Consider the following 17,180-nt stretch of genomic DNA (forward strand, 5'->3'; position numbering starts at 1 on the left):
CTCTTCTCATGATTTCGGATTTTGGTGGTATAATTGTGCATGGATGATTTCGTATCTTTACTGTATATATACCTTTACTGGTGAGCCTTGTCATTTGTGGTATTTGTTACCTGTTGCTGTCTTTGCTTTTCTGCCTAGAGAAGTTCCTTTAGTATTTGTTGTAAAGCTGGTTTAGTGTTGCTGAATTCTCTTAGCTTTTGCTTATCTGTGAAGGTTTTGCTTTCTCCTTCAAATCTGAATGACAGCCTTGCTGGGTAGAGGAATCTTGGTTGGAGGTTTTTTCCTTTCATCACATTAAGAATACCATGCCACTCCCTTCTGGCCTGCAGAGTTTCTGCTGAAAAATCTGCCAGTAACCTTATTGGGGTTCCCTTGTATGTTACTTCCTGCTTTATCCCTAGCTGCTTTCAAGATTTTCTCTTTGTCTTTAATTTTGGTTAGTTTGATTAACATGTGTCTTGGGGCATTCTTCCTTGGGTTTATTTTATATGGTACTCGTTGTGCTTCCTAAATTTGAGTGGGTGGTTCCTTTCCCATGCTAGGGAAATTTTCGGCTATTATCTCTTCAAATATTTTTTCTGTCCCCTTCTCTCTCTCTTCTCCTTCTGACGCCCCTATAATACGGATGGTGGTGCGTTTCACACTGTCCCAGAGTTCTCTGAGACTCTCTTCATTTGTTTTCAATCTTTTTTTTCTCTTTTCCGTTCTGCATCCATAATTACCACTAATCTGTCCTCCACCTCGCTTATTCCTTCCTATGCCTCCTGTATTCTGCTGTTAGCTGCTTCTAGTGAATATTTATTTCAGTTATTGTATTTTGCATCTCTTCTTGTTTAAGTTTGATATCTTGTATCTCTTTGCTCCGTGTTTCTTGTAAGTTATCCATCTTTGCCTCCAGTTTATTTCCAATGTCTTGCATCATCTTCAGCATCAACAATCTAAAGTCTTTTTCCTAGAGGCTAAGAATCTCCTCCTTGCTTAGCTGATTTTCTGGGGTTTTTCCTTTCTCCCTCATCTGAGTTACGGTTCTCTGTCTTTTCATTTTTATAGGTTTTTGGTGTGGTGACCTTTTTACAGATAATAGAGTTGTAGCCTCTTCTACTTCTGGTGTCTGCCCCCTTAATGGGTGGATTTTGAACAAGGATATGATACATTGGATGCATCCTATTCCCTTTCCTCTTATATGCTAGCTTTTCTACACATTTCACACCGTTGGAAATCTTTCAGTAAAAGGGTCTGTCTAAGGTGCTGAAGTAGACTTGGATTTCTAGCACTGCCTATCTGATAGCTATCACCAATTCAAGATATTCTTATTGGGATGTTCGAAGCCATGTTTTTAATACCTCTGTAATAAAGCAGGTAGTTTACTCCATATTTACTTGCCTACTTTCTCTCTCTACTTGACTCAGAACTCAAGCAAGGAATCAAGGTGGAATTCCTTCACCTCCCATAATCCCAAGATGCCAATGAGTGACCCAAACACTTCTGTATTTATAAGTGGTATTATATATTGGAAGTAAAGTGTGACAATGTACCTCAAAAATCTAAGTGGCTTTTGCCTCAGGAATTCCTCTTATGATAATATAAACTAAGGAAACAAATGATGCATATATAAAGTATTTAACATATAATTTTACATGTTAAATATGAGAGATAGCATTGATGGTATAGTGGTGAGCAGAGCTACCTCCCAAGTTCAGTATGAGAAACTTTATTAAATAATGGATTACTCATAAAGCGTATAATACAGAAAAATTATGATACAAACCTATATTTTTACCATGCAAATATTTACACTTATTGGCATAGCAACTATATATATGTATATATTTTTAAATACATACATATATATATTTAAATATATATGTACATATTTTTTTCAATTTAAAACATAGATATAAAGAAACTTTGTTGTGTTTCCTTAACACTTTGTTATCTATGAGTTGAAGAGTATCCACAAATATATTTCATCAGAAAGTTATTATTTTGCACTACACATATGTCCATAAAATTTTTGCCACTTATTTTCTTCAAGGACATGATTCCCACTGCTGCCTGTATTAGGTATTTTGCCAAACTTCAATGCATATTAGAATCTTTAGTCATGGTTGAACTTTAGTCACAAAGGACTATATTTATCCACACAGAGAGCTTCTGCTCATCTATAAGAGTCTGAGATAATGAAATATTCATCTTATTTGATGGGTAAACATCTATCTTAATCAAGAGAAATCAGAAATTATTTTTGTCAATATCTTCTAAAATTTACCTTATATTTCTCAGACATTTAAAATAATGACTTTGTTTGCACCTTGGAGCTATAAGAAGTTGTTTCCTAGGTTTAAAGTGGAATAGACTCTTTAATGGGAGTCTGTTGGCAACTCAGAGGGCACTATCTACCATAGAAAACTACCAGTGAATATGTATGTTTTCACAAGAGGGATATATGTGCATGTATTTGAGTCCACTTAAACTTTCAGTTTCATCTTTGGGATTCTCAGGATTATACAATCAATTAAAGCCATGATTACCTTCCATTACAGTAAGTGTGTTCTTCTTTGGTAATTTCAGTTTTTTTCTTCATTCAACATTCCAGATCCTTGGTCTCAGAAAAAATATCAGACTAATCTATTTAAACATCTGTGATAGCAATACATTAATTAAACATCTCTGAAAAAGAAAATACTACCTCTAATGTTGTCTACTATTAGAAGAAAGAAATGTGAAGGGGTTCCACTCATGGAAATATTTATTACATTATCAACAGAGACCAACAGGTTTACTTGTTCACTCTTTTTATCCTTAGTACCTACAGCAGAACCAGCCGTATCTTAGGTTCTCAATAAATATGTTTTGAATGAATTCATGAGTACTCACAAGAACCAGAGCAATAAACAGAAGTAACCCACCCTACAGTGTCACTCTTCTGAGTCAATACACATTTATACCCATACAGAACTACAACAGACTTCATTACAGTGGCAAATTATCAGCAATGGTGTCACTGACATCAGATGATAGTGAGCTAATTATAAATACAAAATATCCCTTGAAAAATATTAAACAGAAAATACACCTGAATGAAAGTGGTTTACCAAAACATTCACATAATATCTCAGTATCACAGAAGATAAGAACTGGTGGTCAGAAAGGGAGGAGAGTTTGGGAATCAGGAACAGTGCTCTGACTTAGGATGCCACAATGAAACACTAAGAGCAACAGAATTTTTTCAGTTTGGTTCAGAAGGCTGAATTCCCTTTATGATGCTATCTTAAACAGTATTCGATCATCAGTTAATTATTTCTTCCCTTGAGCACTGATTAGTGCCCTTTTTCTAATAGAGATTCCTATTAACCATATTTAATAGCCTTTCGATTGTAGTCAGATGCCATTACTTGCTACTGTCTTGACAGAAATAGCATGCCTTGATGCACCAGATGTTAGGAGAACACACCTTTTGGTCTTTTGTGGATTAGAGAAACTGCAAAAACTAAGCGAAAAAATTCATATCAAACTAATTAGTTTTTCCATGGAAAATTCTTTTATTCCTTAGGCTGGAGGAAAAGTAAAGACATAAACTCTTCATTTACAAAAGGAAATGGCTGCCCAATTAATTACTTAAAGATAGCTGAGAAAGAACAGTGGAATACCTATTACCTTGTGTCCAAAAGTGTAGTCTCTGAACTCTTCCCTTAGTATTTCTCTACAGAACACTGAACAGGTTGCCAGAGACACCAAAGTCCATCAGCTTCATAAAAATGAAAGAAAGGAACACAATAGCTGCAATGGCCACAGATTAAGGCCTCGTACATTAGCATAAGTGTCAGAGCAAATTCTGGAGCAAAAAGAAAAACAGGAGGAAGAAAATGAAGGAGAGAAAGAAGTAGGGGTGGTGGCTTTAACATACCATCTACCAGGCATTCTGCATGGATTGTCTCATCAACACAATAATTCCATGAACTAGATATTAGGGGGAAAACTGAGGCCAAGAAAGAAAGGCACAGTGTGAACACTGCACTCTTATAGCAGAGATTGTGTAGAAACCCCTTCCTTTTACTACTCATCCAGCCATAGGAAAGCAATAGAGTCAGAGAAATACTTGCTTTCCATTCAAGGCAATCACAAAAAATCAGTTCAACATTATGACTAGACTTATATAAAAATGTTTAAAATCTTCTTAAAGGTCATTCTAAAGATCTGCTAAATCATTTTAAAGAAAACACCTTTGTTTGGTGTATAAAGCAGACATAATTTAAATTTATTTATTCAAAAATGCATTACCTGAAAATATGACACTAATTGAAATGCCTGTGCATTTATTACTCTCTTCCTCTTCACAATCCTATATATAAAACACAATAGTATTTTATAACAAATGGAGAACAAATGCCTTGCCATTTTACAGGAAAATTTTGTTCAGCCTCCCAATTCCTATGAATCTAGAATCTCACCTCAACATGCCATAAAAAAATGGACCGGAGTTCCCGTTGTGGCTCAGTGGTTAACGAATCTGACTAGGAACAATGAGGTTGTGGGTTTGATCCCTGGCCTTGCTCAGTGAGTTAAGGATCCGGCCTTGCCATGAGCTGTGGTGTAGGTTGGAGACGTGGCTCAGATCCTGTATTGCTGTGGCCCTGGAATAGGTCAGCAGCTACAGCTCCAATTAGACCCCTAGCCTTGGAACCTCCATATGCCATGGGAGCAGCCCTAGAAAAGGCAAACCAAAAGAAAGAAAAAAAAAAATGGACCTATTTACAGCTCCCAAAGTTGTATATGTACAATTCAAAATTCATCCCCAGAAATACATTCCCTAAAGCAACTGAAATCTGGGTAGGCCATATTTATTGAGTTACTACTGCCCGTCATTTGCTAAATTATTTTAGGGGCCATAAATGTAAGACATCATCCCTAAAGTTTGGAGAGAGTCTCGTAAGTGCTATTTGGCTGAGTCATCACAAGCGCAGCCTGCCCACATTCACGTACAAGCAGCCATTCATTTTTGGACAAAGCCACATTAACCTGAAGAGACTATTCAAGATAAAAATTACTTGAGGCTAGTTCTTATTAAATTCTGCTGAAATTTTAACTATTTTTTAAAAAGAGTACATTTACTAATTCCAATTTTTTACTAAAGTTAAAAAAAAAAACTTTGTTCTAGGTATTTAAAGTAGGTACTAGAAACTTCTTTCAAAATTCTAAAAAATTTTAACATTGTATACATCAAATCAGATAATCTATTATAATGAAGGATTAAAGTTGACACAGATAACATACAAGTTACATCATTTTCATAAGTAAATCACCAAATCCTTTTCCTCTAAAATCAGTAGCAAGATAAGAATGTCTAATTTCACCGCTTCTATTCATTATTGCACTAGAGTTTCTAACCAATGTAATGAGGCAAGAAAAAAGTCCAGATTGGAAAGGAACAAAGCTGTCCTTAGAATTTACTGAATTGCTATTTATATAGAAAATTCTCAATAATTTACTCAAAAATACTACCGTAACTATTTTAATAAATTTAAGAGATACAGGGTCAATAAAATGCAATAATCAGAAGGTTAATTTAAATATGGCATCGAATAATACTGAATACTTAAGAAAAAAAACAACAAAAGAAATCTGAGACCTCTATAATGCAACCTATTGAATACTGTTGAAAAATATTGTAAGGATCTAAATAAATGGATAGATACACCATGATTATGGAACAAAGATTCAGGCCTACAAGTATAATCAAGTAAATTCCCACAACAACCCGAATGAACTTGGAAGCAAATCCTTTCTCAGATTCGCCTCTAGTTAAGAAAACAACACAGTTCCCACCTTGATTAAAGATCCTAAGCAGAAGACCCAGCAAAGCTGTGCCTGGAATCCTGAAGCACAGAAACGATGAGATAATAAGTGTGTGGTTTTAAATGACAAAATAGGTGGGCATAATTAATAAAAAAAAAGTCAATACAAGGCTTTAGGAAATGTTTGCTGCTTTCATTAAAATGCAATTGTATGGATTATGTTATGTTCCTATTCTTCTTGCTTATTTCTCAACATATAAAAGATGTCTTCAAAATGGATTTACTAGAAGACATTAATACAGAAATTATTAGTGTAATATCTTTATATATATACATTCATTGATTGAAAGTTGATATACATTAAGGGTCAACTTCTTAAATCACTGAAATATAATGTGTGCAAAACAAGAGAAAACAATCTTCTAAGATTAATACTGTGCTAAGAGTATACAGATAGGATAGATATACATATATAAATAATAAGGAATATCACAAGAGCAATCTCTGAAACTATGTGTCTATGAGCCATGATTATGATCATGTGATGTTTCAGGAGACACTCTACATTACAGGAAAAGGAGATTAAAGATAAGATTCACAAACATCCAAGGAGAAATCTAAAATAACTGAACTGAAGATGATCATCACTGGCTGCCATAAAACAGCAGATAAAATCCTCCACAGACATTGTCATGTAATCCAGGCCTTTGCAGAAGGCCACATCAAAAACACAGGACAATTCTTCTCCTCTTATTTTTTTACCCAGATAATCAGTGGGACACATTTGCTTGCTGAGGGTTTCTCAGAGTGAAAAATTAACATGAGGAGTTCCTGCTGTGGTGCACTTTCCCAACGTGTTGCTTAAGGTCTCACCCAGCCTCTCAGGAGTTTAATACAGTAAGAAACAGGTCTCTTAATTCATTATTCTCTGACGTCTCTAATCCTTATTGGAACCAATTCTCCCCAGAATCCTCTACTGATGTCCCTTTAAACTGAGGAACACAAAATTATGAGTTGAACTGTCTACTGATCTTCTATGTGTGTGTAGTTGCAGAAAACTCTCTCTAGTACAAAGAAAGATGCTGAGTCTTTTTCTAAGATAATGCATTAAGGTTACCCACCCAATCACATTCATACTAATGATTTCTTTTCCTGGCCTGGGATGACATATACTTTTAGTACATCTAATGAGAAATCCGTACCAAAAGCCATTCAAATAGAAAAACTTGTCTACCTACAACTAAGAATTTCTCATAGAGGAACTGTCTGGAGTATAAGCAGTCATGTGTGCAAAGATGTTTATATAAAACCTTTAGAGTAGTCTTTTGTTATTGTGAAAAAGACATGTAAAGAAGTAACGTTTCCAAACTGGTGGCGATTATTATCACAGAGAGATTAAAATTATATAAATTTGGTCATCAAAAATTGCTATAAATCTCCCTGTGTTAATAATTAAGGACAACCACAACAGGCTGGATGAAAATGGGAGATTCCAACAGATTTTACAGGTTTACTTCTGCACGGATGTTTCCTTTTGTCTTTTGTTTTTTGTTGTTGTTGCTATTTCTTGGGCCGCTCCCACGGCATCTAGAGATTCCCAGGCAAGGGGTTGAATCGGAGCTGTAGCCACCGGCCTACGCCAGAGCTACAGCAACGCGGGATCCGAGCCGCGTCTGCAAACTACACCACAGCTCACGGCAACGCCGGATCGTTAACCCACTAAGCAAGGGCAGGGACCGAACCTGCAACCTCATGATTCCTAGTCGGATTCCTTAACCACTGCGCCACGATGGGAACTCCTGCATGGATGTTTCAAGTTAAACATTTTATTGGATATTTTATTGGCTTACATTAGACAGCACCATCACACTGATTTAATATTCTTCTTGCATTTCCCTGTCCCTAAGGGCACTGTCCCCACTGCCGTCAGGTTCACAGCCAAAACTTCCTATTAATATCCATGGTAACTTTGAAACCTGGGTCTCCAAGGACTCTTTTGTTGGGTGACGCTAATGATTCTCGTTATAGGTAGAATACATAAAGTAACAAGACACAATATTTGGTGCCAAATATGTTTTCCTGACCAATGAGTTCAGAAGATCATCTGACCCTGATCACTCAACAGTCTATGATAACCCAGCCCTTTAAAATAGGCTTTACTTTATTTTAACTAGCAACAGAAGAACATACATTCCTGGTGTCAAATGGCACAGTCCTCTTAGGAAAGAAGTTCTACGCTACAGCAGGTACATGCTATGGTATGTGATATAGGAGGCTCTGGGTAGTTCCAGGGATTTTCTAGCCGAGGTAGTTTCCTGAGAAAACTTGGCGTTCAGGTCTCCACTAGCATGCTCCTGCTCAGCCTGTGTCTCATTAAAAGGATGTTCAAATAAACTGTCAAGAGATGCCATGAAGTAACTTGTACAGCTTAAAGGGTAAGTATAAAAAGGTTTACCACCTCAGTTGCTTTCACAGTATGTCTGCACATATTCCGGCAGAAGGTAGGAGGTGGAGGGGGAATGTCATGATAGATTTTCCTCCTTAAGCACAATGTTAGACTTAAATAAACCAATACAGTTAGCATTTCAGGGGACGATCCTACAGTCATTTAAGAGATACAAGTTTTTTTTTTTTTTTCTAGAACACTGGTCCTAGAAATCATTAGCAGGTCTGGGTGAGGAATATTCAGAAATAAAATCTCCCACAAACACATAGCAACACACAATACCTAAAATCCAAGTGTGCATATGCATACACAAACATCAACTACACACTCACATATGGAAATCTTATGCATTTTTTTATCTGTTCCACGAATAAAATGCTCTGTGAAAGTTCAATACTTAAAGAATGGATTAAGATTAAATATTTACGATTAAAAATGATTTTTTTTTTTTTTTTTTTTTTTTTTTTTTGCCTTTTTGGGCCTCACCCCTGGCATAGGGAGGTTCCTAGGCTAGGGATCAAATCAGAGCAGTAGCCGCCAGCATACACCACAGCCACAGCAATGCCAGATCCAACATGCATCTGCGACCTACACCACAGCTCATGGCAATGCCCGTTCCTTAACCCACTGAGCAAGGCCAGGGATTGAACCTAGGCCTCGTGGATACTAGTCAGATTCATTTCCACTGAATCACAAAAGGAACTCCAAAAACAAAACCGTTTTAAGACCCAAGCAAAGCTGAGTCAAATTCCAAGAGAACTACTGGGAGATGAACTGAGTTCTTGAAAAATGAAGAAAACAAGACGGAGCTTCTCATGTGAGCTATGGTCACCATCAGATGATAATGCAGTGTTCAAGAGGGTAAGAGCTTTCCATCAAACTTGATCGATCCTGAGCCTCAATTAATATCCCTCCCTGTGATAGCATCTGTCTACCCTGGAGACTGCGTCCTGTATACTGAGCCTACAGTAGCAGATGACGGGGTTTACTTGCTCAGATGAAAGAAAGAACAATATTGTTCAAAACGCTGTGAAATAAGTTAAACAAAGAAAGGCAAACACCATATGATCTCACTTATACGTGGAATCTAAAAAACAAAGCAAAAACAAACAAGCTCATGGATACAGAGAAGATATTGGTGGTTTCAGAGGTGGACAGTGGGGAGCAGCAGGGAAGTGGGTGAAGGGGCTCAAAGGATACAAACTTCAGTGATAAAGTAAATAAGTCACAGGGATGGAATTTACAGCATGGTGACTACAGTTAATAACAGTGTCTTGCATGTCTGAAAGGAAGAGAGCAGCTCTTAAAAGTTCTCATCACAAGAAAAAAGTGTTTGGTGACTGATATTACCCAGACTTAATGCGGTGATTATTTCACAACATCTACAAATTGTGAATTATTTTGTTGTATACCTGAAACTATTATAATACAAAATATCAATTATTAATTTAAAAAATCCCCTTGGTCATATGTGGATGATGCTAGCGGAACAACTAATTGTTTTTAAAATTAGTAAATAAAGGGAAAGAAACAAATCCAACTAGAATCCATCCATAAGGATGAGGGTTCGATCCCTGACTTGCCCAGTGGGTCGGGGATGCGGCATGCCTTGAGCTGTGGTGGAGGTCACAGATGTAACAGGTTCCCAGTGTTGCTGTGGCTGCGGCATAGGCCAGCAGCTGTAGCTCAGATTCCACCCCTAGCCTGGGAATCTCCATACGCTGCAAGTGTGCCCCTAAAAAAAAAAAAAAAAAAAAAAAAAAAAAAAAAAAAAAAAAAAAGTATGACTTAATAAAGGGAAAGATTTTTTTAAAAAACAGCTCTTATAGTGAGTTCCCAAGTGGTGCATCAGAAATGAATCCTACTAGTACCTATGAAGATGCAGTTTTGATCCCTGGCCTTGCTCAGTGGGTCAGGGATCCGGCATTGCCTTGAGCTGTCGTGTAGGTTGCAGATGTGGCTCATATCCTGCATGGCTGTGTATGTGGCATAGCCTGGAGCTGCAGCACTGATTCAACCTGTAGCCTGGGAACTTCCATGTGCCACAGACGAGGCCCTAAAAATAAATAAATAAATAAATAAATAAATAAATAAATACATACATACATACATACATCTCCTGCAGTACATGTATCAGTACTTTCTGAGAAAAAAATTCTAAAAACATGTGAAAATGGCTTATCCATAGGTGATCCATTTTGCATTTCATAAAGTTACAAGAATTTGGACCCCGGAGGACATTACTTACAGGTTAGAAAACTATGACTATCTATCCATATAAAGGAGGATACATGAGAAATAACTCTCACCACCTTGATCGTATTAACCCAGAATAATACGGTCTCTACTCTTCAGACGTAATATTGCACGGAAAGAAATACCGAGCCAACAACATGGAAGGGTCAATATACCAACAGGAATAAAGAACACAATGGAAAATTAGCTAGCTGAACTTTGATGATGTGCAGCCCCATCAGCCACATGAATGACTGCACACGTTTAGATTTTTGCCCTCGAGAGCACATTCACCGCAGATGCAGCACCATAATTATTCATTACTCCTGCCCCTCACTGCTTCTCAAGTGTCTGGGTTTAACAATGAATTCTAAAGTAATACTACCTTTGTTTGAATTACAAATACAAATTCTGTCATCATGAAACCAAGGCATTCAGGTAAATGTGCACCAATAACCACAGTACAGTGACTCAGGCCAGGGCTCTGGAGCCCTTCTGAGTGGATACTGAATATCCAGAAAGCAGTGGACACAGGCCTTATCTCTCTGTGCCCCACTTTTCCCACTTTGAAAATGGAGACAACATACCTCCCAACCTCACAGGATATCCTAAAGTTTGCATGCGTGATATCTGTAAGAGACTTAGACCAGTGCCTGGAGCACACAAAGAGACTTGTAAGCATGTATTCTTAGGATTACACTGAAACACATTTAAATTATGATTTATCTTGAATTGATCCACAGGAAGATCCATGAAGGAGTGCTTTATCAAGGCTGCTGAGCTTGAAAACCAGAGACTACGTGATTGAGAAATGAATGCAAAATGTAAAAAGAGAGGCAAAAATGTGGACTGGAAAGAAATGCGAATGGAGGAAAGAGAGGTGCTTGGAGCAGATATTCAGTCACTTTTGTCTTGACTTTTTCTCCATAACACGGTGTGTACATATGTTTCAATCTGAGTGCTTAAACGAAGCATCAAAGTATAGCTTTTACATCCTTCAGAAGTTCATTAATTACACTCAGCATAACCTCACGAGGCGATGAAAGTGCAATATGTGATGAGGTTGTACTGCACCATGTAATCCAAGAGGTAACACAAGACATGGAAACGGAAGTTTTAAAATCCACAAAACTACAAATGTGGATGTTTCAGAGTCAATATATTTGCCCTTACAATGAATGATCACTCATTAGAAAGAAAAAAAACCTTTATATTTTAGAGAAAATTGAAATGGCTTTTTTTGGGTCATAGTCAAAACCTTTATTTTAGTATTTTAATAATTCCCAAATTATGCAAAAGAATGACAGTGAATTAATGTTTTAAAATTTCTGCTTTTTAATTGAAGGAAGACATTTGGCAGTATTAAAAACTAGCTGTAACATATGAAATGAAAAATAAATGTAATATAATAAAAAATGCCCAAAACCCAGGGTATGAGATAAAGTATTTAATTTACAATGAAGTAATTTGGGGAAGTCACTAAAGGAAAAGTCAGACTATAATTAAAACAAACAACCAAAATTTATTAAATAATTTTACTTTATCATTATATATAAATAGACTAGGGGGTTGAGCTCACTGTAAAACAGGAAATGTATTCCTCAGATGAACAATTACAACTAACTCATAAAAGTTGGATGAGTTGAATACACAAGAGCATGTTCATCACTGGATGATGGTGTCATTGAATTCTGCATTCAAATCTCTCAGACATTGACATGTGGGGTTGGCAAAATCCAGGAGTCAATATGAGAAACCACAGTGCAATAACAACATTCATCCTTCTGGGACTGACAGAAGATCCTCGGCTGCAACTCTTGCTTTTCCTTTTTCTATTTCTCACCTACATATTGAGTGTAACCGGAAATCTGACCATCATCACCCTAACCTTGCTGGATCCCCACCTTAAAATCCCCATGTATTTTTTCCTCCAAAATTTCTCTCTCCTAGAAATCTCATTTACAACTGCCTGTATTCCAAGATTCCTATACAGTATATCAACTGGAGACAGAACAATTACCTATAATGTATGTTTCGTTCAATTATTTTTTATAGACATCTCTGGGATAACTGAGTTCTTTCTCTTGGCAGCCATGGCATATGATCGCTATGTGGCCATCTGTAAACCCCTGCATTATATGACAATCATGAGCAACAAACTCTGCAAAACAATGGCTGTCTGCTGTTGGGGGGCAGCACTTCTGATTATCCTCCCTCCATTCAGCTTGTGTTTTCCTCTGGAATTCTGTGATTCCAATCTCATTGATCATTTTATCTGTGATGCATCTCCTCTCCTGAAGATCTCATGCTCAGACACCTGGTTAATCGAGCAGATGGTTATAGCCTGTGCTGTGCTCACTCTCATCACACTCTTGTAGGTGTGGTTCTCTCCTACATATACATCATAAGGATGATTCTAAAATTCCCTTCTGCCCAACAAAGAAAAAAAGCCTTTTCTACCTGTTCTTCCCATATGATTGTCGTTTCCATCACCTATGGCAGCTGCATCTTCATCTACATCAATCCATCTGCCAAACAAGAGGCAAATCTCAATAAAGGTGTGGCATTGCTCATTTCTTCCATTTCACCAATGCTGAATCCTTTTATATATACTCTGAGGAATAAGCAAGTTAAACTAGCCCTTCAGGACTCACTCAAAAAAATTGCATTTCTTTTAAAAAAGTAAAATGTATCTCTTGATAAACCAACTCAAAAGATTTCTGTGAGCTGTGATGTAGGTTTCAGACATGGTTCAGATCTGGCATTGCTGTGGCTGTGGTGCAGGCTGGCGGCTACAGCTCCCATTTGATCCCTAGCCTGAGAACCCCTATATACCACAGGTGTGCGTCTTAAAAAAAAAAAAAAAAGGAAAGGAAAGTAAAAAATATCTCTTGATAAACCAACTCAAAATATGCACAGCTACATTATTTCTTGTATAATGTTGATAGCAAATATTGGAATTTCATACCTTATAGACCAATCAGGTTAACTTTACTGGCATTTAATCATTAATTTTCCCTTCATATACTGAAGAAGTAATTATTGAACTTTGCTTTGTGAGGAATAAAATATACCATTTTTAATCCTTTAACCAGAACCCATCATAATTCAGTCATTCCTTTTTCTTCTTTTAGAGGTTTTTCCTACATATTTTAAAATATTGGTGTGGAGATGTCATTCTTTTTTATTGAATTATAACTGACATGCAATATTACATTGGTTTCAAGTGTACAACACAGTGATTCAATATTTTTATACATGATGAAATGATCACCACAATAAGTCCAGTTATTGTCCATCTGTTGAGCTTCCAGATGTCAACAAATTAATCTGGGAAAACTATGAGCAATATGAAACCAATATAGTCCAAAATTCTGATGAAACGGAAAGTTTCTTTGAAACATACAAATTACAAACCTGAAACAAAAAGGAACAGAACATCGACATACATTTCTGTTTTACGCACTGAATTAATACCTGAAAATATTTTCACAAAGAAAACTCCAAAATAATGTTGCCTCATTTGTGAATACTATCCAAGGAATAAATGATCCCATCTTTGCAAATTCTTTCAAAATACATGAAGAAAGAATACTTTCTCACTCATTTTAAGAAATTCGCATGCTTTTTTTTTTTTTTTTTTGGAACTAGAGAATCTCATACTGAGTGAAATGAGCCAGAAAGACAAAGACAAATACCAGATTATATCACTTATAACTGGAATCTAATATCCAGCACAAATGAACATCTCCTCAGAAAAGAAAATCATGGACTTGGAGAAGAGACTTGTGGCTGCCTGATGGGAGGGGGAGGGAGTGGGCGGGATCGGGAGCTTGGGCTTATCAGACACAACTTAGAATAGATTTACAAGGAGATCCTGCTGAATAGCATTGAGAACTTTGTCTAGATACTCATGTTGCAACAGAACAAAGGGTGGGGAAAAAAATGTAATTGTAATGTACACATGTAAGGATAACTTGATCCCCTTGCTGTACAGTGGGAAAATAAAAAAAAGAAAGAAATTCACATGCATCTGCTTCTAACACCAGACAAAGAAATTGTGAGCATAAAAAGGTAGACCAACAGAACTCATGATAGCAGATTCAAACATCCTTAACAATTTACTATCAAAGATCAATAATAATAACCAAATGAAAATGGTCCAGAAAATTTGGTGGGCATTTCATAAAGGAAGTTCCATGAATAGTCAATAAGCACATGGAAGAAGCTCAAAATCATTAGTCATCAGGAAATTCAAACTGTAACTAAAATGAGTCACCCATTTATTAGAATGGCCATAACTAGAATATAGGCTGATAACATAAGTCACAACAAAGACAGAGAGCAACTGGAACAGTGCTGGAGGACAGACAGGAAGGGATATGGTCACTCGGGAAAACACTCTGACAGGTTCATATAAAGTTAAACCTGGTTATCATATGTCTTCGCAAATGCGCTCCTAGTTACTTACCTAAGAAAAATGAAAATGGACATTGCCCAAATTAAGATACATGAGTGTTTGTAGCAGCTGGATTCATAGAACTCAAAAGCGTAAACATCCAAAATGTTCAGCAAAAAACAGAGAAACCTGGAGTTCCCATCATGGCACAGCAGAAATGACCAGGAACCATGAGGTTGCGGGTCCAGTTCCTGGCCTTACTCAGTGGGTTAAGGATCTGGCATTGCCTTGAGCTGTGGTGTAGGTCGCAGACTCGGCTCAGATCCTGTGTTGCTGTGGCTCTGGCGAAGGCCAGCAGCAACAGCTCCAATTAGACCCCTGGCCTGGGAACCTCCATATGCCACAGGTGCAGCCCTAAAAGGACAAAAAGATAAAAAAAATAAAATAAAATAAAAAACAGAGAAACCTATTTTGGTATATTCATACAATGGAAAACCAGCCAACGGTCCAAAGGCATAAACCTCTAGAACAAATACAATAGAATATTTCAAAAACTATGCTGAGCAGAAGATGGACACATGCTATATTCCATAAATTTAACATTATATAGCAGGAAAAAAAATCCACAATGTCAGACATAGGTCAGTGATTGAATGAGATCAGAATGGAGCGTACTGTCTGAAAAACATCATGAGGAAGTGTTTTGGGATGATAGAGACATTTAGTATAATGTGTGGTGGGATAATTACTTGAATGGATATATTTTTCAAAATTACGAAACTTTATACCTACAAAGGATGTATTTTCTTATTATAAATTATACCTTAATATTGTTGATTAAAAAGCAAAGAACATGAACAAAATAATTTCAGCAGGAATGTCACATAAAGAAATATCTAAATGGTAATTAAGTACATGAAAATCACATATGGCAGCAGACACACACACAGGCATTCACGCACAGTCCAAATGAGATCTGGAGTTCTTATACACTACTCACAGAGTAGGAGTGTAAAAAATACCATGACTATCGATTAAAATCTTAGGTATATTACCACCAGAAATGTATGCCTATGGAAACAAAAATTATGTACAGTATCTTCATCCTGAGACTATTGAAAAGAAGCAAGAGCTGGCAACTTGAACGTACATCAACAGCAATACAAGTAAACTTTGCTATATTTATACATTGAGTCAATACACAGCATTAAAAAAGAACAAGCTATTTGCTATATCCCAAGAGTTTTTGGATGTCACAAACACTTCAAAAAATGTTGCACAAAAGAAGAGGGATACAAAGGCATAGTGTATTAATTCTTTCAGATCAAGCTCAAAAACAAGCCAGAGAAAGAGAGACTAAAAGAAGTTAGAAGAGTGGCTACCTTTGGTAGAATCTTGACTGACAGAGGGTAAAAGAGAGGTCACTTGATTGCTGGTAATATTCCGTATCTTTATCTTGGTGGTATTCAATTTGGCTCTATATATTTCTTAAGAATCGTTAACCAGCATAGTTTAATTTTGTGCCCACACTAGACTTTTTTGTTATGAGTTTTACATCAATATATTATTAAAGTGAAACCAAGAAATTTCCAGGAAAAAAAACTAAGTGAATTCATCATGAGTATACCTACACTAAAAGAAAAAATAAGAAAATATTTTTATAACTAATAAAAATAATGACAGGCATTCCTGAAGTTGCCATAAGTAATGAAGAACATCAGATGAGAGAATCAATTAGAAAGTTAAATACATGTCATCTACAAAAATAAAGATATCTTTCTGGTTTATATATATGGAGATTTTTTAAAACAACAAACATTTCTGGAAAACTAATATTTTTGCATAACTACTAGAAAGATTGAGGGTTTTTTAACAAATTGTCTGTATGATAGAATGAAGAGAGTGTCATAATAAATTGATTGTTTTGTTATCACTTCAGAATCTTTAAAAGTGGCCAAACTAGACTGACATCTTTTAAGTCCTTGAAGGAAATAATCTTAACTTTAGAAAATACCAATGCAGGCTTTAGTTTTTTAAAAAAAAAGAAAAGAAAAGAAAAATTCAGAGTTCCCGTCGTGGCTCAGTGGTTAATGAAGCCAACTAGGAACCATGAGGTTGCGGGTTCGATCCCTGCCCTTGCTCAGAGGGTTAAGGATCCGGTGTTGCCATGAGCTGTGGTGTAGGTTGCAGACGCGACTCAGATCCCGTGTTGCTGTGGCTCTGGCGTGGGCTGGAGGCTACAGCTCTGATTAGACCCCTAGCTTTGGAACCTCCATATGCCGCAGGAGCGGCCCAAGAAATGGCA

At 36.7% G+C, this 17,180-nt stretch overlaps 3 protein-coding genes and 1 pseudogene across 3 annotated transcripts in view; all 4 read left to right on the plus strand.

Annotated features, from left to right (window-relative positions):
• Window positions 1-17,180, plus strand: part of LOC146403237 (olfactory receptor 6C3-like) — a 555,083-nt gene that overhangs the window by 212,765 nt on the left and 325,138 nt on the right. The window lies entirely within an intron of this gene.
• The window catches only part of LOC146403242 (olfactory receptor 6C2-like), a 143,093-nt gene that overhangs the window by 95,217 nt on the left and 30,696 nt on the right, over window positions 1-17,180 (plus strand). The window contains exons 2-4 of the mRNA XM_084955869.1: window positions 6,562-6,703; window positions 11,220-11,410; window positions 12,979-13,034. The gene's annotated coding sequence lies outside the window, so the exon portion shown is untranslated. The remainder of the gene's footprint in view (window positions 1-6,561; window positions 6,704-11,219; window positions 11,411-12,978; window positions 13,035-17,180) is intronic.
• LOC100736710 (olfactory receptor 6C75-like) overlaps window positions 1-17,180 on the plus strand; it is a 133,312-nt gene that overhangs the window by 91,826 nt on the left and 24,306 nt on the right. The window lies entirely within an intron of this gene.
• On the plus strand, window positions 12,210-13,218 carry LOC110259063 (olfactory receptor 6C68-like; annotated as a pseudogene).

The sequence above is a fragment of the Sus scrofa genome, chromosome 5 (assembly GCF_054392235.1).
Source record: "Sus scrofa isolate SSC_HxYL_T2T_F1_AM1 chromosome 5, Sscrofa_HxYL_maternal_Yorkshire_Landrace_v2.0, whole genome shotgun sequence".
Taxonomy (NCBI): Eukaryota; Metazoa; Chordata; class Mammalia; order Artiodactyla; family Suidae; genus Sus; species Sus scrofa.